The sequence below is a fragment of the Equus przewalskii genome, chromosome 3, assembly GCF_037783145.1.
Source record: "Equus przewalskii isolate Varuska chromosome 3, EquPr2, whole genome shotgun sequence".
Classification (NCBI taxonomy): Eukaryota; Metazoa; Chordata; class Mammalia; order Perissodactyla; family Equidae; genus Equus; species Equus przewalskii.
Genome location: NC_091833.1, coordinates 7354274 through 7376163, shown reverse-complemented (window position 1 = coordinate 7376163; position 21890 = coordinate 7354274). Strand labels below are relative to the sequence as shown.

Genomic DNA, 21890 nt, shown 5'->3' with positions numbered 1-21890 from the left:
GCCCTTGCTGACCTGCTGGTCCTCTCCATGGCTGTGAAGGGTGATGGGGAGTGTGTGAAGCCACTGCTGGGAAATGCTGTTGCCTCAGTCATATTATAGCTATTATAGCTGAGCTTCCATGGCTCATAATCTCTGAGCATAGACGGGATCAAAGAGACAAGTGGTACATTTAGGACATCAGCAGACGATGTGCTCCCCACTCTGAAACAGTATGTGATGTTGAAATATACCTGCCTTTTAGATGGCCAAGGAGGGGTCGGGGGCCCATTCCAGGCCAGAGATAGGTTTGGAATATGTGGAAGGGGACCCTGCAGAAGGAGGAAGGAGATGCCAATTCTTCACAATCCCTTTTCCTTCCAGACCTCAGCTTGCTCTTCGATATCATCTGCAGCTTCATTTAAATAATCTGCTTATCCCTGTAGCTCTGACACTTGGCGAGCATCGCCACAGAGAGGCATTTAACTTAGTCACAATAGCTGGTGGTCTTGCCCACTGGTTGAAGTCTGGGAGCTGAGTTTCATCCGAGGCCGCCTCAAGCCTTCTCCCTACTCCATTGTTAAACGTAATTTTATGATAAATGGAGTTGTCACATGTCGTGGTAATTGGCAATGTCCCCACCGCAGCCACATTCCTCTCCATCTCAGCACGTGGTAGAACTGTCTTTCCTGGCCCCCTAATGCTGTAGCCATTGACTTGCTTTGGCCAGTGGAACATGAACAGAGGTGACATGTGTCACTTCTGGGCAGAAATTTTCAGAGTCGATGTGCAATTCAACTTTTGCCTCCTTCTCCGGCCCCAGCCGCTGGTGACACTCCCTATGGAGGAGGCCTCAGCAGCCCGGGTCCCTGAAGGAGGAGTTTGATGTGTATAATCTTTCCTGTGCTGACCTTCAGTGGCTGTGCAGTGTGGGGAAACTCCGTCTCTGTTGTGTTAAGGCACATCAGCAGTCAGTCATGTGTTGCTGCAGCGTAACCTACCCTATCCCGCCTAGCATGCGTGGGTATTTTCGAACGCGGGTTAATATTGATTATGGAACTTGAATGTCAGTGAGTGCCAGTGTGGACAACAGACACCCAGAGGAGGCATTGTGGAGCACGTGTGAAGTGCAAGATCTTTGGAGTCAGATGATCCTGGGTTTGGATCCCTGCTGTGCTGCCTAGAGGCTGAGTGACTTGGGACAAGTTACTTAACATCTCCGGGTCTCATTTCCTTTCTTTGAAAAATGAGGCTAGGACTCATCTCATAGGGTCATTATAAGGGCTGAGTGAGAATATACGAAGAGCCTGGCAAGGTGCGTGCCGCTACCAAGCGCTCAGGAAATGCTGAAGCAGCCAGAGGGAAACGCGCCCCAGATGGGGCAACAGGCGTGACTTTCCTGGCTCTGCTAAACAGCTCAATCTCCATTTCAAGCCAAGGGTTGGAAACTAGACAATTTAGGGTTGTCATTTTCCCTGGTGGTGGGTCTTGTTCAACAGGGCGCGGGGGGACCAGGGTGGTCGTCTTCCACCCCTGCTGGTATCTGCTGAGTTGTCCTCATTGCCATCTGGCTTCTGGTCATGTGTCCACACCTGTCACTGCTGTGACCTCCTTCCTTCCAGAGAAGACATTCCTCACCTCCTTCATGTCCCTGGGCTGCTGGAAACCTCCCCCCAGAGGGACCCATGGTCTTCGGCGTGCTACAGGAGCCCCTGTGAGGCTGTGCGCCCCCTGGGGCCGGACATGCCTCTTTCTTCTGCTCTCCCATCCTGCTGGAGTCTTGTTCCTTCTGTGGGAACAGCGACACTGCTATCTTCAGCTTTGGAATTCCTTAAACATACCAGCCTGGGGGTGGGGTGGGCGGTCAGGTGTTAAGGCCCTTCGCCTAGATTCAGAGATATCTCAGCTCCTCTTGATTTCTTCAGATGCTCCTCCATCCCAAGGCTATTGATCTAACCTCGGGAAGCCGGTAAATACGGTTCCAGCTCATCACGTCTTTTCTAAGGAGGTTTGGGGCCAGGCGCTCAGCTCGCATGGACCTTTTCTCTGCTTTTCATTTCGTGTCCTTTCCTTAAGGTCCTGGTTGCCATATGGTGAACTGCCGCAAAGCTATGAAAGGGTCACGTGGTAACGGGAAATACCAGGGAAAAACAAGAATAGGCAAATATTTAAAATCATCACCCCACATCGTTAGCTATTACTGTAACTGCTGTTACTATTATCGTTATAGACATATTGAGTTATGGGCTCTTTTATTAATAAGGGAACTCCCTTCACCTTGTATTCCCCTATCCAAATAATACCCTTTTAAATAGGGCTTAACTTTTGCCTTACAACCTCTAGAACATTTCCTGACCTCCAGGCCACACGCTTCTCCCCTCCTCTCAGGGCCTGTCTTGACGACCCTCTATGCTGCGTATGGAGATATCTTTTAAATGAACTTTTCCCGTGCATGCATCTCACTTTGCTTTCTTGTTACGGTTGTCTATTGCTGCAGTTAACCCCCAAATTAGCTCTGAAAGCAATCACTGTATTAGGCTGATGGAGTCTGTGGGTCCAGGATTAGGAAAGGGTAAAGCTGAGATGGTTTGTCTCTGGGCTGAGACGTCTGGGGTCTCTTCTGGGAAGACCCCCAGCCCCAAGGGTGGAAGTGACTTGATGGCCGGGGCAGGAATCATCTGGAGATGCCTTCACTCACATAGCCCACATTTGATGCTGCCTGTTGGCTGGAGCAGCTACATACAGCCTCTCCGTGTGGCCTGGACTTCCTCCCAGCATGGCGGCATCAGCATTCTCACATGACAGCTCAGGGCTCCAAAGGCAGATGCCCCAAGAGAACCGGGTGGAAGCTCCATTGCTTATTATGTGCTAGCCCGGATGTCACATATCACCACTCACCCTGGACGTCCTGTGCCTGCCCATATTCAAGGGGGAGATCAGAGCGGCTGCTCTCAGTGGGAAGAGCATTCGTGATGGGAGGTACGGTTGCAGGAATCTTTGGGAAACACCATCTGCCGATGTCCTAGGAGCTCTCCCTCTGGGTTGGAGTCCATGACAACTCTCTTTGAATCTTTTCCAGACTCATTACACAGCATCTTGAAAAATCACACATACTCAGCAATATTTATTGGTTGATTAACTGGCTGTGATGGAGACGGTCTCATGACTGTTATGGGTTAAACAACTGGAGTTGAGTAGCATTTTATAATCGATAAATCACTCAGATATACGCATCACTCAGATAGCATGTAAATATCACGACACCCTTGCCGAGGAGGTGTTGTTAGCCCCGTTCGTGAGTCCACTGAGGCTGCAGAGAGTTTAGACAGCTTGTCTAAGGTCCACACAACTGCTAAAGATCAGATCTGAGTCCAGGATTTGCCTCCTGGTCCAGGACTCGTCCCCACACAGAGTGGCAAATGCCCAGTTGAAACAAAGGTGAAAGAAAGGCAGGTAAATATGACTCATGCAAATACTCGTCTTGAAGGTTTGGCCAGCCTCTAACCCAGCATCTGCAGGTGGCTTCTTCTTCCTGCTGGGCTCCCCTGCAGAGGCTCCATCAGGAAAGCGCTCCAAATTCAGTGTCAAAAGCAGGGCTCCTGGTGACCAAAGATGGCTGGCAAATGGTCTTTGAACAAACTTGTCTCATGAAACGCCGGGTCAGTTTCACGAGTGCATAAAACTACAACAGTCAGAGACGTAAACAAGAACAAGTCTGTCACCGTCACAAAGCCGGCAGGCGTGGGGGAGGCAGGCGCGCTGACGCTTTCCCCTCCTGTTTTCTTTGCAGGCGCGTCCAGTGCTCCGGCCATCTGTTCCTTGTTGTGGGTGGTTATGTGAAATGGGCTGCCAATACAAATAGCCCCACTTGAGGTTTGTTTGCATAAATTGTTTTGAAAGCTTCATGACGAATTTTCAGGATTACTTGCAGTGGTAGGGACCTCGGCAGAGGCGGAAATATAAATTTAGAGATGCCAGTTGGAATCTATTAATTTGCTTGCAGCCCATCACCCTAGCTCTGCTGTGTAACTGGCTGTGTGACCTTGGGCAGATGAATTAACCTCTCTGGTCTTTAGTTTCCTCATCTGCTCAATGGGAGGTGATAGGCGTAGTAGCTGCCTTATGGGATTATGAGGCTGAAACAAGATGATGCATATAAAATGCTTAGCACAGGGATTGACGTGCAGTATGGGGTCCATAAATGAAAGCAGTTAGAGTGCTTTTGCTGAAATGAGAGGAAGAACAGCCCCATTTGGGGCCTAGAGTCAGACAGCCCTGGGGTTGTGTCCTACCTAGGTGACTTGCTGGCTGGGTGACCTTGGGAAAGTTATCTCTTCTCTCTGAGCCTCAGTTTTGACATTTTGGGAATGGGGTTAATAACCGATCATGAAAGACTACTTGGGCCACCACACATAAAGCACGTAGCTCTGTGTCCAGGGCTTGCAACGGCTGCCATTGTTATTATTCCGTAACAGCCGTGCTGGGCTCCTCCGGACGAACGGGAGCCCACTCTGGGTCTGAACGGCAAGCCCGTTCTGTCTCCCGCGTCTGCCGCGTTCCTTCCGATCTTGGTGGAGCTGCCCGGAGCAGTTGGTTCAGGAGGCGCCACATGGGACGCGTTGGGAAAGAGCCGGGGTGCTGACTGCCGCAGGCGAGGAGCGAGGACTGGGGCACGTGAGTGAATTTGCGGGGAGACATTAAAACCATTGCCTGCGCATGCGCAGCTGCTGAGAAAGGAAGACACGCGGTGCAAAGCGGGGAAGTAAAGGGACCCCGGGCCAGAACTGCCGGCGGCCGGGCGTTGCAGACCTCGGGCGGGTGTCTGCGGCCACTGTGCTGCTATCATCTCGAGGAACATGTCTGGGAATCTGCCGGGAAACAGCCCATTTTAGGTTGATTCTCTAGGGATCAGAGAGAAAGAGACAGAGACAGGAAGGAGAGAGAAGTTACAAAAGCATGAGACTAAGGAGGACAGATGGAGAAGCCGATGAGACAGAGAAGAGGAAGAAAGAGACAGGGAAGAAGAAGAGAGAGTGAGAGAGACAGAAGAGGAGACAGAGATGGAGAGAAATAGGAGAGAAACAGGGACAAGGACAGACACAGAGAAGTGAGACAGAGACAGAGATGGAGACACGGAGAGACAGAGACAGCTGTACGGAGAGAGAAGAGAGACACACATGCAGAGAGTGAAACAGGGCACAGAGAGGCAGGGTAGGAGAGCTGGGGAGAGAGACACAGAGGGGGGAGAGTCCAAAGGCTGCCCACAGCGCCACAGCTCCAGGACCCAGGAAGAGGGCCCCGTCCCCTGTGGAGACCTGGATATGCACACCCAAGGACCATCAGAAGTGGTGGCGGCCCCATCTCGTCCCTGGGGGACACCAGCTGCCCTCCGTCCCCTGTGGAGACCCGGATATGCACACCCAAGGACCATCAGAAGTGGTGGCGGCCCCATCTCGTCCCTGGGGGACACCAGCTGCCCTCCGTCCCCAGCCTGGCATACGGGCAGGACCTTTCCGGCTCCCAGGGGCCTGACCCGGTTCTTTCATCTTCCCTCCCCACGGTCCCATCTCATAATGCAGACCAGGAGCTGCCCAGATGGAGCGAAGGGCCGGCGCTCCTGGCCGTGCCAGGGGCAGCACTTCTGCCGATGACAGTTAAATTGTGGGGCCTCTGTTCTTCATTTACATCACAGACGCACGAGTCCTACGACGACCTTCCCCAAATGAAAGCCAGCTGCCCCCCGCCCCCAGCCATTGTGCATTTTGCTTCCCTTCAGATGGTCTCCGGACTTTCAACTCAGACCCACCGTCTGCCTTGGCAGGCTGTAGTGCCTAATGATATTTTATTGTGTGATTTCACCAAACCCTAGAGTTTTCACTTATTTTAAGCTAATGGACTAAATCTGGACCCATTTGCTAAAACGAGCCCTGTTTTAGCAAGGAGCAGAGCAGTTACGCAAGAATCAGGGTTGCAGGTCAAAGGGTGGGTTTCTCTCGCTCCTTACCAAGTGACAGGCCATCCTGGCGTGACAGGCGCGGTGGCCGTCGCAGGGCGTGTCTGAAACTTGCTTTCCCACCCAGAGGGATGCGCACGCTGTCTCATCCATTGCCCTGGGTCGCTTGGTAAATTCGTGCCAAGCTTGTATTGTAGGTAAGTCCCTGAGGGACATGCAGATGAAAAGCAGGCTGCAGAGGAGACGACCCTGGGAGGGGACGTAGGTGTGTGATTTGAAGCAGAAAGGGCTCCATGCCCTGATGGAAGACCGGGGGCACAGCTCCCTGGTGAGTGAGTGACCCTCAGCCTTGTGCAGTAGGTGGCTTTGAGGGTAAAGCTTCAAATTTGGGTAGGATTTGTAGAGCATGGCTCTCAACCAGAGATGATGTTCCCTTCTACGGGACCCGTGCTAATGTCTGGAAACATTTTCGGTTGTCACACCTCGGGGGAGAGGGTGTCAGGGATGCAGCTAAATATCATACAGCGTACAGGACAGTTCCCCATAACACAGAATGATCTGGCCTAAAATGCCCATAGTTCTGCTGTTGAGAAATCTTGCTTTAGATTGAGGGAAATGGGTGTAGTGGCATTTATGATCCAGGTGGCCAGGTATAGCTGTGTAGGTTGTGCACTGACCAACTCCAGCACGTGCTAAACACATTGCCTCTGATGAAAATGGCCCTCCTGGAGTTGTGCAATGCAACAGCCCTGCAGGTGGAGGGAAAAGCACGAGCAAAGACTCAAGGGCAGGACAGTTTGTGTTAGGTTTGGCTTGAACATAAGGTGCCTGGGGGGGATTGGAAGGGGATGAAAAGTTAGGGTTGGGTCCAGGGGCTAGGACTTTGTTCTGGAAGCAGTAAGGAGCCATGGAAGGCTTTGGAAAATAAAATGAAAAGATCTGAGATGTGCCGCAGAAAGACTCAGTGGGCAGCAATATGTAACATAAACTAATATCATAGGTGGAGAAGGAGAAGAGAGCCTGTGAGCAGGGACGCCAGCAGGAAAAGCACCACGTGGCCTGTGGGAATAGACGAGATGGGTCTGGGGAGCAGACACGTCGTGGAGGTGGATTCACGGGGTGACGAGGAATGGAGGATGTCTGTGCCATAGGGCCAGCATCTCCAGGTCCCTGTTGAACCGACCTCAAGTGGAACCTCCTTCCAACTGCTTCACCATGAAACTGAGCGCTCTCCTCTTTCACCTGCCCAGTCTGCCCTGAGGCCCTGTTTCGGTGTCATGTAATAAACAGAGCATTGTTCTTCAACAGTATAATTATTTTTCATTTGCGGTGACATTAAAACCCAGAAAAAGGGAAAGAAGAGTAACGCTTGAAAGCTTTCTGAGAATCTAATGACAATGACTCCCCAAGAGCAGAGAACAGAGATTTAAGTATTTGCTGTCAAAGCGAAGGTACCACAATCCGGATGCCATTCAGGCAAGCACCTGGGTGGCTGATACGCAAGGTCAAGTACGCCGCCCTGAGAATTGCCATGCTGGGCCCTAGTCTCTGCCTGCTCCCTTTGGGCGGTCAACATCCGCACCCCGGCTCCCTGTCTCCCCGGCTCTGAGATGGACCTCTCCCCATCTTCTTGCGTTGAAGTCCACATAATGGGGAAAAGTGGTGATCTACAGGTTTGATTGACTACAAAATGTTTATTTCATCAGCCAATTATTTAAAAGGCAGTGCAGTGTGGATGTAAAACTGGCAGCCTCTAGAGTCGTTTTCCCAATGAGGAGCCCAACGCTGCTCCCTAGTAAGGGGGTGGCCTTCAGCTACAGAGTTAACCTTTCTGTGTCTCGGTTCCTAATCTTTACATCAGTGATGATAATAGTTCCACCTTGTAGAATTGTTGTGAAAATGAAATGAGCTAATAAATGTGAAATAGTTAAATGATACGTGGCAGAAAGTAAATGCTCAATAAAATATTGATCTTGATCCTCTTGATCATTATCATCGTGAATCTATTAACTTCTTTTCTGCTCTCATGCTTTAGGATTTGAGAGGGGGGCCCATTAGAGTCAGCTGGTGTGTTCTGTGTAAAAAATACTCAACAGATGAGACACAGGGACTAATTCTGGACTAGACTCTCAGGAAGGTCGTTTCTTCCTCTGCTGTTTTTATTTCATCGTTAGCATCGTGCATCTTCTCTGAGTGTTTCCTTAGCACGAGGGTCATTCTGTGAGAGTTAGTGTTTCATTGAATCGCACCCACGGGAAGCCAGCTGCTCTGCCGTTTCTGCATCTGGCACTCCGGGCGCGGTGGCACCGGGACTCAATCAGCTCAGAGGAGAACCAGCCATTGGCAGGCAAGGAAACGGCAGGCCTAGCATGCCAGAGGGAATGTCTTTGGTTATGCCCAATAAGTACAACAAACTAAAAAAAGAAAAAAGAAGTAATTTGTACAAAGTGATTTAAATTTGTGTGTTTTGAAGGAACCTGGAATAACTTAGAGGAGGAGATGACAAATAGATGTTTCCGGAAAATATGAGCTGAACGGCAACCCCCGATGTAAGCAGTCAGAGTGCTCCCTGCAGGAGGAAAAACGCCAGCTCATCTCGCTGCGGTTAGGTCCCCATATGATGGGTAAAAGTGGTGATGGGCTAGCGGATTATGGGTCAGGCTCTGTGGCGTTTGTTTACGACTCCAATGTTTCTCTCATCGGTCAGTTATTGACATGCATGGCTAGAATACAAATCAACTGGCAAAAGCCATCTTTCCCCTCGAAGGCGAAATATTTGAATCCGTTGTCCAAAGGTTTTCGGAAACCCCAGGTGACTGGCTGGATTTGTCACCAGGCTTGGTGAGAGGTGGAGACAGGGCTGAGAGAAATTCCCTGACACGGGATTCAGAACTGCCACGGGTCAGTAAGAGCCAGCTGTTGCCAGGTCCTCTGCTAGGCACTTTGGTTTGCTGTATCTCATTTAAATCGACACAGGGCAAGATCTGCTGCCTAGAGACTGGCCTCCTTTTGGCAAATCTTGTTGACATTCAGATGGCAAGATGGTGCTGGATTCACCCCTGGAAACCCTCTGGAGCCAGCCTGCCTCAGTGAGACTCCGGGTGGCCCCACCGTGGGCCCATGACCTGACATGACCACTGGGTGTCGCTGTGCCACTGGGCTGGGCCACGGAGAGCATTTATCTGGCTGTTAAAAAACCCTGCCTCTTAAGGAAAACAGTGGAACATGACAGTTGGGTAACGAACTACTCAGACAGGCCCTAATTATAATGCAAACCTTGTGAAAAAGATGATGTTTACTGTGGGAGGCATTTTACATGACTGACTTTCACATGCCAGGAGACATTTTAGATCCACTTTCAAACAAAATTAAAAAAAAAAAGAAGAAGAAAAGAAAGTCAAGAGAGAAGCCAAATGAATATTTTCAATTCTTAATCCCCTGAATTGTGATATTCTGATATGTTATGTGGTTGTGTTGTGGAATGAGGAATGCCAGGAGAGATTTTTTTTCCTTCTTTTTCCTTCCTCGTCTTTTTTTTCTTTTGGTTCTGACAGCTTTTTTATCCCCTCTCTTCCAAGAGCCACAAAAAAATGTTTTTCAAATGAACACAGGCAAGGATGTGTCACCCAGTGATGGATTGCTCGCTCCGGTTCAGCTTTTGATAATTAAGTTCTACTCTTCACAGACGAAGGCTATTCTGCCAAATCCAAAATACCCTGGAAAATGTAAAATTAGAACCTTATGAGAAAAAAGATTAAAAGAGCTAAATATATATGTACGTAGTCTGGCAAAGTGGTGATTGGGGTGGGGTGGGGTGTGGGGAGGGGCACGGCTCGATAACTGCCTATTAACCTGTCCAGGGACACACGGCGAGCAGGAAGGAGAGTATTTACGCACGGGGACATGGTCAAATTAAGAGTAAATTTATTTAGATGACCTAAATAAAAAAGAGGAACATTTAGGAAAAACATAACTATAATAGTCCTGAGTGATGGGAGCTAGAACTCCAATTAGGATAGCACCTCAAAGGCAAAGTATTGGATTCTCCAAAGCTCGAGACATTTCATATAGGTCTACCCTAAACACAGGCTGGCAGCACTATAGAGAGACTGAAAAATCCTTTGTGGTCCTCCACGGCTGGGGCAGGTTTTCTGAAACCTCTGATTTCTGTCTGTACAAATCTTCCATTTGGGGCCTTGAGGTTACACACCATTAAATACAATTTGCTAACTGTAACGTTCCCCGCTTGAAGACTGGTTCTGAATCAGGAGCTGGGAACTCCATGTGGCACTCCGGAAGTCTACCATGAAATCCCAGATGAGGTCGCGGAGGGCCTGTGCTCTCCCATGGGGCAGCATCGCACGCCCGTTGGCCTACAGGCCGCCATGTTGTTCTGTTGCAGTTGCGGTCCACCCACTGCGCTTAGGTCGTGACTGGAAAATCCAGTCCTGAAAGCAGCCCAGCCTTTCACCGTGGATCAACACCACCAACCACAACAAGCCCCGGGAATTGCTGAGTGATTTATTAGAAGAGACTGCAAAAGATACTTTAAAAGCAAATTCCCTCACCCCCGTGTAATGTACCAAGGGCGGGGAAAGGCCAACAACTCATGTGGCTGTTGCATTCTTGGCAGCGGGCAGCCTCTCGCTTGGCTCACTCCAGTGGGCAGGAGCTGGGTTTCACAAACCATTCCTATCTGGAGGACTCTTGGCATTCATTTGATCGCCCTAAAAGCTGGATCCTTATCTGCCCCGGTAATTTATCTCTTTGGGAGGAGTAAGCAGGGCAAGGACAGATGCGGTTGATAAATACACTATTTTGCAGTGTACAATTAACCTCAGTTAAATGTTCAAGGGCTGCCGGCGGGGGCTGCCTTTTTGCTGTGAAACTGATATTTCCAACTGCCCCAACTGGACCCAGCTCTTCCACCCCCACCACTTTCTGCCCGGAGGAGACGTTCAAGGACCCCGGGGGAGATTTCTCAAGTCTGTAGGGAGGTTGAGGGAGATAGAGATAAAAGAGGGTATGACCAGGGCAGGCCCACTGGTCTTTCCTCTTTGCCGAGAAGCTCTTGGATTTTGCTTCCGATTTTCTTTTTTTTTGCATCCGATTGTAAGCCTGGCCTAAACGCAGTCTGGCCTGACCCCGGGCTCAAGGGCAGTGAGATAGCTCAAACCTGCTTTCTGTCAGAACTCCCCCGCACCGAGATGGCTTGGTGGGAACGCAGAGATAAAAAATGGGAACTGACTTCCTCCACGGGGCAGGAAAACAACCAGGAGGAAAAGAAGGCTTCCTGCCCCTCTGGCAGCCGATAAGCCTGATTGGCTGGGTCTCCTGCCGCAAGGTGATTACGCCTCCTCTTGAAGCGTTACTGATGGGCCCTGGGTAACAGTGGCCCGCACGGACAACAGCCTCTTCCTGTGGTCCGGCTTCTTAGCAATGTGAATTGGGTCAAAGGTGGGAAGCATGTGCTCATCTCGGGGACTCAAGAAGAACTTTCTGAGCACTCGAGGACCCAGCATGTTACCCCTTCCGGGCAGAAAAGATGCCTTAACTGGATTCAGGGAATACTGAATTACTAAGACTCTTCTGAGTGTGGTTCATGTTTTAATTAAGAAGGAACACCAAGGCTGCTCAGGGATCCCAAGCCCACGTGGCCGTGCTGGGGAGCAGGCTGTGTTGGCATGGGACACACACAAGCTCTCAGGGCTGGGATGGGAAAGCAGAGGAAGCGATGGCCAGCAGGCTGTCTCCAGCTGTGGACACCGTGGTTACAGCTGAATGAGGCTGGGCAAGTCACCTTACCTCTCTGAGCCTCCATTTTCTCATTTGTAAAATGGAGATAATAATAGTCTTTACCTAAAAAGACTTGTTGCAAGAATTAAATTACTCCTCTACCTATATGAAGCTTAGAATAGTATGTGGTCCAAAGCAAGTGCTCAATGCATCTTAGCAAACAGTAGGATGCTGTTTCCCATCATCATCCTTGTCACTCCTCAACTCAGGGCCAGATTTTGATCTATGGGGGCACCAAGCCTTGAAAACGTTATGGTAATGGGAACTGGGGGGTGCAAAGAGCCTCTTGCCATGCTGTGAGATAATTTTGAAAGCAATATGGCAGCACTTGGTCAACTTAAATATAACCCAAGAATAAGTCATCCTGACCCCATGTGTGTGCCCCACAGAAATTCCCACACGGGTCATTGTAAAGGGGTATCGAGAGGAAATTCGTTGTGTTATATTTTCTGGTGGTGGCGGCTTGGAGACCGTCTGGTGTCCATCCCTGGGAAAACTGAGATTGCCCATCATGGAGAACTGAGAAACAGTGAGAAGAAACAGACCAGGTCAGGCATGCACGCAGCAGTGGGGCTGGAGTTTCAGTGCCTGGTGTCACAGTGACAGAGTAAGAAACACGATGAAATATGTAATGTGATGCCATGTAAGTGAATTAAATATGCACTCACACACAAAATACACATTTGTAAGCACACATGTAGTCATGACGAAACACGTTAGAAGGGGGAGCAGGGAAATGGGGGTGAATGGCAATAATCAGATAACCCGATAAATACAGTGAAGTAGGACTTGCCCAGACCGATGACGGCGACGTATGGTGAACTGAGGATAAAATTAACTCACCTCTAGGGGCTGGCCCCGTGGCCGAGTGGTTAAGTTCGCGCGCTCCGCAGCAGGCGGCCCAGTGTTTCGTTAGTTCGAATCCTGGGCGCGGACATGGCACTGCTCATCAGACCACGCTGAGGCAGCGTCCCGCATGCCACAACTAGAAGAATCCACAACGAAGAATACACAACTATGTACCGGGGGGCTTTGGGGAGAAAAAGGAAAAAATAAAATCTTAAAAAAAAAAAAAATTAACTCTCCTCCCTGCTCCTGATGTCCATAAAGATGACTTCTTACCCTTATGTGTTATTAAAAGTAAAAAGGTGATATATTCATACATTATATATATATATATAGATTACATACATCTATATACGTGCATTAAACTGTGAACTAAGTGTAGCGAAGTCTAATAAAGCTATGGTTTTTCCCCATTTAAAACAACCTTTTTACTTTTGGATAACTTTAGATTTACAGAAAAGTTGCAAAGAAAGTACAGAGAGTTCCTAAACACCTTTCATCCAGCTTCCCTACTGATCACAGAGCACCACAGCATAAACCAACAGTGGCACGTTTCTGTGAAGACAGCTCCCACAGTATTTGAACTTCCCCGTTTCCCTGCTCCTGTGGAATGCAGGATGCCGTGTCACTCAGACGTCGTGTCTCCTTAGTCTTCTCCACTCTGTGACAGCTTCTCGGACTTTCCTTGTTTTGCCTGCCCTTGACGGTTTGGAGGAGTATCGGTCAGGTAGTTTGCAGAATGTCCGTCACTTTTGATTTGTCTGATAGCGGCCCATGATAGGACTGCGGGGCTGGGTTCTGCGGGAAGAAGGGCACAAAGGTGAGATGCCCTTCTCGCAACACGTGGGGCTGTGAGGTCAGCATTATTCCTCACCTGGGACTTAACCTTCACCGCTCGTTTAAGGTGGTGTCTGCCAGTTTTCTCCCTTGTGAAGCAGGTATTTTTCTCTTTTCATATTTTATTCTTTGGAAATGAGTCACTAAGTCCAGCCCACGCTCAGTGGGAGTGGAATTAAGCTCCGTTCCTCGGAGGGGAGAAGTTTCTACATATATTTCTCAATGCATTTTTTCTTTTATTTATTGTGGTAAAATACACATTATACAAAATTTACCATCTTAACGACTTTTGAATGCAAAATTTTCTCATTTTTAAAAGTGGCTTTATTTAGATATAATTCACATGCCATAAAATTACCCCTTGAAAGTATAAATATCAGTGGTTTTAGTATATTCACAGGGTTGTGCAACCGTCATCACGAAATAAGTTTAGAACATTTTCATCACCCCCAAAGAAACCCTGTACGCATTGATAGTTGCTGTGCCCTCTCCCCTCCCCCAGATCCTGGCAGGCAGTAATCTGCTTGTGTTCCTATACATTTGTCTGTTCTGGACACTATAGAAATGGAATCGAACAATATGTGCTCTTTGTGATTATTTTTTACTTAGCATAAGATTTTCAGGTTTATCCAGTTGTACCATGTGTCGGTACTGCACTCCTTTTTACTGAGAAATAATATTCTGCTGTATGGATATTCCATATTCTATTTACCCCTTTATCAGTTAGTGGACATTTGTGTTGGTTCTACTTTTTGGCTATTATGAATAATGCTGCTATGAATATTCACATACAACTTTTTCTGCAGACGTGTTTTCATTCCTCTTGGGTATAGACCTAGGAAAAGGATTTCTGGGTCCTATGATAGCCCTTTGTTTATCATTTGAGGAACTGTCAGATTATTTTCCAAACTGGTTTCGCCATTTTGCATTCCAACTAGCGGTTTGTGAGGGTTCAGATTTCATCACATCCTTGTCATTGTCTGTCTTTTTGCTTATAGCCCTCCTGGTGGGGGTGAAGGGGTATCTCATTGTGGTTTTGATTTACATTTCCCTAATGGCCAATGATACTGAGCATCTTTTCATGTGTTTATTGGCCATTTGCATATTTTCTTTGGAGAAATTTCTATTGCAGTCCTTTGCTCATTTAAAAAATTGGGTTATTTGTCTTTTTATTATTGAATTATGAGAGTTCTTTATAGATTCTGGATACCAGTCCTTTATCAGATGTACGATTTGCAAATATTCTCCCATTGCTTTGACTGTCTTTTCACTTTCTTGATGGTATTACTTGCAGCACAAAAGCTTTTAATTCTGATGTGTCCAGTTTATCTATTTTATTGTTGTTGCTGTGTTTTTCATGTCATATCTAAGAAACCATTGCCTAATCCAAGGTTATGGAGATTTACTCCTATGATTTCTTCGAAGAGTTGGAGTTTTAGTGCTAACCTTTAGGTCTATGATCCATTTGGAGTTATCTTTTCTGTCTGGTGTGAGGAAGGGGTACGATTTCCTCCGTCTGCCTGTGGATATCCAGCCATCAGCCCACATTCTGTTTGCTGAGCCGGGCACCTTGGCTCAGGGCCATGCCTTCCTGAAGGAAGTGGTTCCTTTTTCTAATTCGTTATCCAAAAGGAGAGCCTTTTACTGAATTTCCTGAGGGGATAATATAGATAGCCGAAGCGTTGGTCAGAAACCCCTGTGAGATGAGACAAAAGCAATAGCTGTCTCCTCAGAAAAATGCACATATCATACAAAATTGTGCATGATTTTAGGGTCCACAGGATCCCCTAAGGCCTCTGCTGCACCCACTAGGGATCCATGGAGTTAAGCTTAATACCCAGTTGTGTAGTGTTTCAGGGTTTCCCAAATGCTGTTCACCACCTAGAAACATTTTAACACATCCTCACACCAGCTTTCCTATTGTTTATTTAATATTTCCTTTAAATTGACTTCCTATACTTTAACTTAACTGTGAAAGGGTGCTTGATATCACTACCCTGGTATCTGTGCAATCACAAGTTCCGTGTAGCAGTTGAGAGCTTGGCTCTGGAGCCAGACAGCCTGGGTTGGAGTCCCGGCTCCGTTGCTTATTAGCTGTGTGACCCTGGGCAAGTTACTTGACCTCTCTGCACATCTGTTCTTTATCTGTAAAATGAGGCTACTGAGAGTCCCTTCTCAGAGAATTGTTATGAGGATTAAATATGTTAGCACATGGAAAGTCCTTTGAACAGTGTCTGGGACCTAGTAAGCACCCAATAAATGTTAGCTCTTTCTATAACACCAGTAAATTGCACATTTTTTCCAGTATGTTGTACCCAGTAGCTCACACATCTTACACTTTGGAAAATGCTGCTGAATAGTCATAATTTCTCAAGAGAAAACGTGTGTGCGTGCGCGTGTGTGCGTGCACACACACACACTCTCTCTCTCTCTCTCTCCAGCCAAAGAAGCAGGAAATCCCCAGAAGGAGATAAAGTGACTGATAGCGGCTTTGGGGAGATACCGAGAGGGTGTCTGAGCCTGTGTTTGTTTCTGGATTATGGTGACAGAGCAATAAGGAAAACAGACTCTGTTTGTCCTGCTCGATGCCACCTTCCGGAGAGGCCAGAAAGCGCTCCGCCCTATCGAGTGCCTGTGTTGCCGTGGGGCCCTCCTTGGTCCCTGTCCTCCCAGCCGGCAGCTGTGGGCTGCTGAAGGCCTCCCTCCCAGGTGGGGTGGGGGGTACTGCTGTGCCCTTCCCCATCGGGGGCACTCACCTGCTGGCGCCTGGATCTGAGCACAGAGAGATCTCCCTGGGAGGAGGGTGTGCTGCTCGGTAGGCCCAAACCACCTGCCCGCAGTGGCTAATGGGAGGGAGCTGGGCCAAGCTGGAGGGCTTCATTTGTATTTTATTTTTATTATTTCCTACACCTTCTTCTGGAGGCAAAAGCACCCTGATTTTGTTCTGGGGAGGCCCCCCTACTTTACTTCTGGTTCATGTGCTTCAAGTGCCAGGGGAGGAGCTGTGCCGGGAGCTCCACCAGTCAGCTCTTCCCATCCCTTTTGCCATCGTGTTGGTTTAGGGATCATCACGTGACCCAAGCGGGTCTAATCAGAGCCAACCTGACTCAACTCTGGGAACTCTGAGCTATCAGAGAAGGGGCCTCTTTTCCTCTGAGCTGGCACTTGGGGTGTGGGAGCCTGAAATGGCCAGAGAGGCCTGAGGACGGAGCTGCCCCACGGGGAACAGAATCAAGAGATGGAGCCTGCTGGTATTGTTTGACCCTGAATCATGCTGTGCCTGAAGTCCACATACTCCTGGATTTGACCTTGGCAAGTGAAAAATACAGCAACTGACCATCAGACTCACCCCAGGGAAAGCTAGCCATCCCATTAAACAATTCCAGCTGGGGAGATGGGGAGCGGCCGGGTGGGATGCAATGAGGAATGCTGGCGGGTGTGACTTTAATACTGGAAACCACTGCTCTTTGCTTCTTAGTTCTGTGGTAGCGATTGTGGCCACTAGCTTCATGTATGTCACCTTCGCACAGGATGACCATCCCACCTCAGTCCTGGGCATCCCAAGGGAATGACAATCCCTTACATTCACCTGGCTGGATTACCTCGCAAAGCACCTTCCAGTGCATTATCTCTCTTGATGCTCCTGTAGAGACCCTCGGAGGAAAGCTGCCTGGGAGTCAGTACCTTCAGTTCACAAACTGGCAACCTGAGTGCTCAGCACCGAAGGCCACTGTCCAAGACGTACGTCTGGTGAGTAAGAGCCAGGACTGGCATCCTTGTTCTTGTACTGTGAACTTGCTGCTCTTCCTAACTCGCTAGCAGGAGAGCTAACAGCCCACGTCCAGGAGGCCACACTGCGTGGAAGGAGGACGGCAGACTCCGGACTCAGACAACACCGGCTCCCAGCTGTGCTGTTTACCAGCAGTGTGATCCTGAATGCTAGCTTCCCTTTTGTGCCTCGGTTTCTCCATCTGTTAACAGGGGATGGTAATGGTACCCAGCCCTCAGGGATCCCCTTTTGACGATGTTAAGCCACAATGTTGTGAGGAGTAAAAGAAATAATCCATATAAAGTATTTACAGGATAAACACTCAAAGTTAGTGCTTAGTGTGATGATTCGTGACGATTCGGTGACACAGACAGAGCAGTATCCTAAAGCTTTGGGCCTGGCAGGAAAATAGCAGAGACAAGTCCTGGTGGGGGTGGGGGCGGGTACCTGCAACTCCTGGCAAATCCGCTTTTGTCCTAGAGACTGGATGTAGAAACGGACACCTTCCACTGGCTGGTGATCTGTTTTGAAGAAGAGAAGATAGTTTGTAAGTGTGACAAGGGAGGAGGGAGAGCAGGGGGTGTGTATGACGCGGGAGGTCTGAGCTCCCAGGACACAGACAGACATGTCTGTCAGCTGCATCCACTTCTTCCCATCAAGGCTGTGATTCTCGAAGGAGCATGTATCCAGATGCCCCACTGCTCACTGAAACACGAACGCTGACACCCTGCCCAGAATTTCTGATTCCGTAGGATTGTGGTGGGACCTGCAAATTTGCTGCAGGATCAAAGATCCTGCTTTGGAAACCACTGCTTTAGAACGTGCCTGGGACGCCCCCTGTTTGACATCCGAAATGGTCTGGAACATTTGGTGAAATTAATTTCCCACTGACTTATATTTTAATTTTAAGATAATATTTTGTGGCTCGACTGATCTTTTCGTAGGTATTCTGATTCTTAGAACTAGATGTTCTCTGCTTTTCTAACTCACCGGGCTCAGCCGACGCCACAGGCCAGGAGAGAGGGAGCAGTCTATGTGACCCATGTGGGTATGACTTGTTTTAGGGGGTCTCCCTAAACCCACCCTAGTCTAGCTCAAGTAGGGTGTCCCATTTGAGTCTGCAAGTAAAGTCTGCTTGTCCTCAATACGCACATTATCCTTCCCAGACAAGTTCAAGATCACGTGCTGGCCCTCCTCTGGTGTTTCTGGAAGTGCCTCTGTGGGTGCTGAGGTTTAAACAAGCCGAGTCATAGCTCCTGGTTATTGAGGTCATGGCCTGTGCCAGCCTTGGGCCAGGCTCTGCTGGCACAACCTCATTTAAGCTCCAGGGCAGTCATGTGAGGTGGATGCTGGGACCACCCCCATTGCAGGGACGAGGAACCAAGCCTGAGATAGGTTAAGTCACTTACGCAGGGACACGCAGGTGGTGAAGACAGGGTTTAAGTGCAGGAAATCGGATTCCTGAGGCCGTGGTCTTCACTGGCTCTGTGTTGTAATTATTCACCAGATATCACCAAGGAATCCTGCCATGCAACGCCCCACGCACGTCCCCACATTCGATTTTCACCACCGCTCTGGGATAGCCAACTTCATCTTCGTTTCCCAGATAAGGAAACTGAGATGCCTGAAGTTGAGACAACTCGTGCCTGGACAGAGAAAGAGTGAGTGAATGGGCTGGGCCTTGGGTCCCCTAGGGCTCGATGCTTCAAGTCCATGTGACCGTAATTGTGACTTACTCACAGGTTTCGAAGGACTAGTCAGGGGCTGCAGTAGTGTTTTCCACAAACCACAACTATAAAAGGACCGTTAGATTATGTATTAGTCTGGAGGAGCCATCACAGGTGCCATCTTAGGAAAAGCAAGCGGCCTTAGAATATCTCTGGGGATTTCAAGAATTTGAAATATCACTATAGGTAATAATAATTATAACAGTATTAACAACAATAATAACAAAACAAAAGCAGCAGGCTGGATGCTTATTTCCAGGAGGTCATAAAAACCTTACCCCGAGGAGGGCACACAGTGAGAATCATGCCCATTTTAGAGATCAGGAAACTGAGGCCGAGAGATGTTAGGTGATGTCTAAGATCGTGCACATGATACGTGACAGAGCCAGGACTCGACGCCAGTCTCTGCGTTTACTCTGGGGCCGTGCTGCTTCCTTCTATGCATGTAATCACTTCAATCTTTGTGGCCCCGATGACACCCCATTTTGCTATGGGGTACCTTCACTGAGGCTCCCCTCACCCCCAAGTGGTTCCACCCCCTGCCCATTAACCCTCTTTATTGCCTTCATGATGCTATCTCTGCATAAATCTTGAACCACTTGGCACTTGATTATAATGTACTAAAAGGATCATAACGTAAATTGCTATCTTACAGTTATTGTCGTTTAACTGATGAGAGAGAAGAGAAACTTCATAAAATATTTAAATATTTCTTTTCCCTCGAGGACTATGAACAGAAGGCTCTCTCCACTCCACCCTCAGTGTTTTTGTTCTCCCCACTCTGAGGCATCACAGGCCCTTGAGAATGTTCCAGTGCCGTTGTTCTGTCTGCAGATGCCAGCATGCTGTGGAGTACGGGCTCACTTCTGCATGGTCCCATTGATTTGGGCAGAGATGCTTAGTTTACACTAACTGAAGCAAAAAATATAGGGAGTTGATCTGAAGGCTGTGGAGGCATCTTGTGGAGCCTGTATCAGTCACCTGTCACCACGGTAATGCTGCGTAACAAACCAGCTAAGACATTATTTAGTTTAAGACAAAAAGCATGACTTTGGCTGATGAGTCCGTGGATTGTCAATTTGGGCTAGCTTCTGCGGGGGCGCCCTGCTGGTCTCCTCTCAGCTCACTTCCATGACTGGGGGCAGCTGCAGGTCCCTTGATCTAGAATGGCCTGGACTGGGCAGCCTGGGGTCACCCAGCTGTGCTCTGTGTGTCTTATCCTGCAACAGGACGGCTTGAGCATGTTCTCACGGTGAAGACTGAGGAAGAACAGCATCCATAGGAACGCTCTAGTGCTTTCTCCAGCTTCTACTGTGTCATGTGCTAATGTCCCCAGACAAGTGTCACGACTGAACCCAGAGTCAAGGGTGGGGCAGAACACGCTCCCCAGAGCAGGAAGACGCTGCAAGTTACACAGCAAAGGGTGTGAATACCAGGAGGGGCCATTAATGCAACCAACTTACCGCGGAGCCCAAAGCAAGAAGGAGAAGTGGGCCTCTGTGGATCAGAATCAGACTGGAAGGCGCCACAAACCGAGGCAGTGAGGTCCCCTGAAGCTGATCAGCTTCGCATCCCTACAGCCCTCTGAGCATCGTCTCCATCCTGCCTCCACAGACTGCCTTCTCTGCTGCCTTTGTCCACATTGTTGTGTGCCTGGTGCCTTTGCTGGTACATCACTGCCCTGGCTTTTTGTGGCTGTCCGTGTCAGGCACTGTCCCAACCGTGGGTCCTAACCTCACATTCCTGAGACGGACAAGCAGTTGGTCTATCCCAGCCTCTGGAATTCTCCCCTGTATTCTTTTGTTGGGGCCGCTGTAACAAAGTACCACAGACCAGCTGGCTCAAACAACATGCAGTTATTTTCACCCAGTTCTGGAGTCTAGAAGTCCGAGATCAAGGTGTCCACAGGATTGGTTTCTTCTGAGGCCTGTCTCCTCGGCTTGTAGGTGGTCATCTTCAAGCCGTCTTATAGATGACCTTCCCTCTGTGTGTCTGGGTCCTGATCTCCTTCTCTCATAAGGACACCAGCCATAATGGATTAGGGCCCGCCCCAATGACCTCATTTTAACTTACTTACCTCTACGAAGACCCTATCTCCACACAAGGTCACACCCTGAGGTATTAGGGTCAGGACTTTAACATATGAATTTGGGGGAAGACAGTTCAGCCCATAACGTCCCATTAAACTTGTTCCTCTTCCTTCTTCTCCAGCTTGGTCTGTGGTACCCTCAACCGTACACATGTACGGGATGAAAACTTCAGAGGCAATCTTCGTCCCTCTTACCCTCACCTCCCATCCAGCCCAGCATCCAGTCCGGCAAACACCACAACCAAAACATTGGTCAAATCCATTCGCTTCTCCTCATCTCCACCACCCCCACCGTCCTCCTTCTGGATGCCCACAGTGGCCTCCTCTGAACTCCGAGTCGCTTCAACCCCACTGTCCTTTCATTTTCTCCATAGCGTTTACTACTGTCTGAGCTCATCTTCTTGTGCACTTGCTTGTATCTGACCCTCAGAGCAGATGGAAAACTCCTGGAGGCCTGGGGACTTTGTCTGTCCTGGTTGGTGCTGGCTGCCCGTGCCTAGTAGTCTACTGTGATGGGCGAAAGGCAGGTGCTCAATGCTGAGTGAATGGGGAAGGGGGAGTCATGTCGTACAAACATGGCTGCCAGCTCCCCACTTCCCACCACCTCCTCGTCCTGCATTGGTGGGCAGTTCTCAGAAAGAAAAAGGAAGTGAGCCAAGGGCACCCTTGAAAGGCATTGACTACAGCCGCAGATGCCATGTCTGGGCCAGGGGGCTGCCCTGACCGAGCAGGGCCTTAGCTGAGCCGTGAAGTCGGGGTTCCCTGAGCAGTGCGCTGTGCGAACAGGCCAGGGAGGGAGGCAGGCCCTGCACACCCCACTTACGATGAATAGCGAGGGTCCCTTTGTAATTAGTGCAGCCGCTGGCCCACAGTCAGCACGGAAGCCTGTCCTCTAGT

The 21890-nt window shown here is 49.1% G+C and overlaps 1 long non-coding RNA gene across 1 annotated transcript; it reads left to right on the top strand.

The window, feature by feature from the left end:
* The first annotated feature begins 17046 nt into the window (after positions 1 to 17046).
* On the top strand, positions 17047 to 21103 carry LOC139082178 (uncharacterized). The gene is made up of 3 exons (XR_011537921.1): positions 17047 to 17158; positions 18685 to 18838; positions 19630 to 21103. It is a non-coding gene; the product is annotated as an uncharacterized lncRNA (long non-coding RNA).
* The last annotated feature ends 787 nt before the right edge of the window (positions 21104 to 21890 follow it).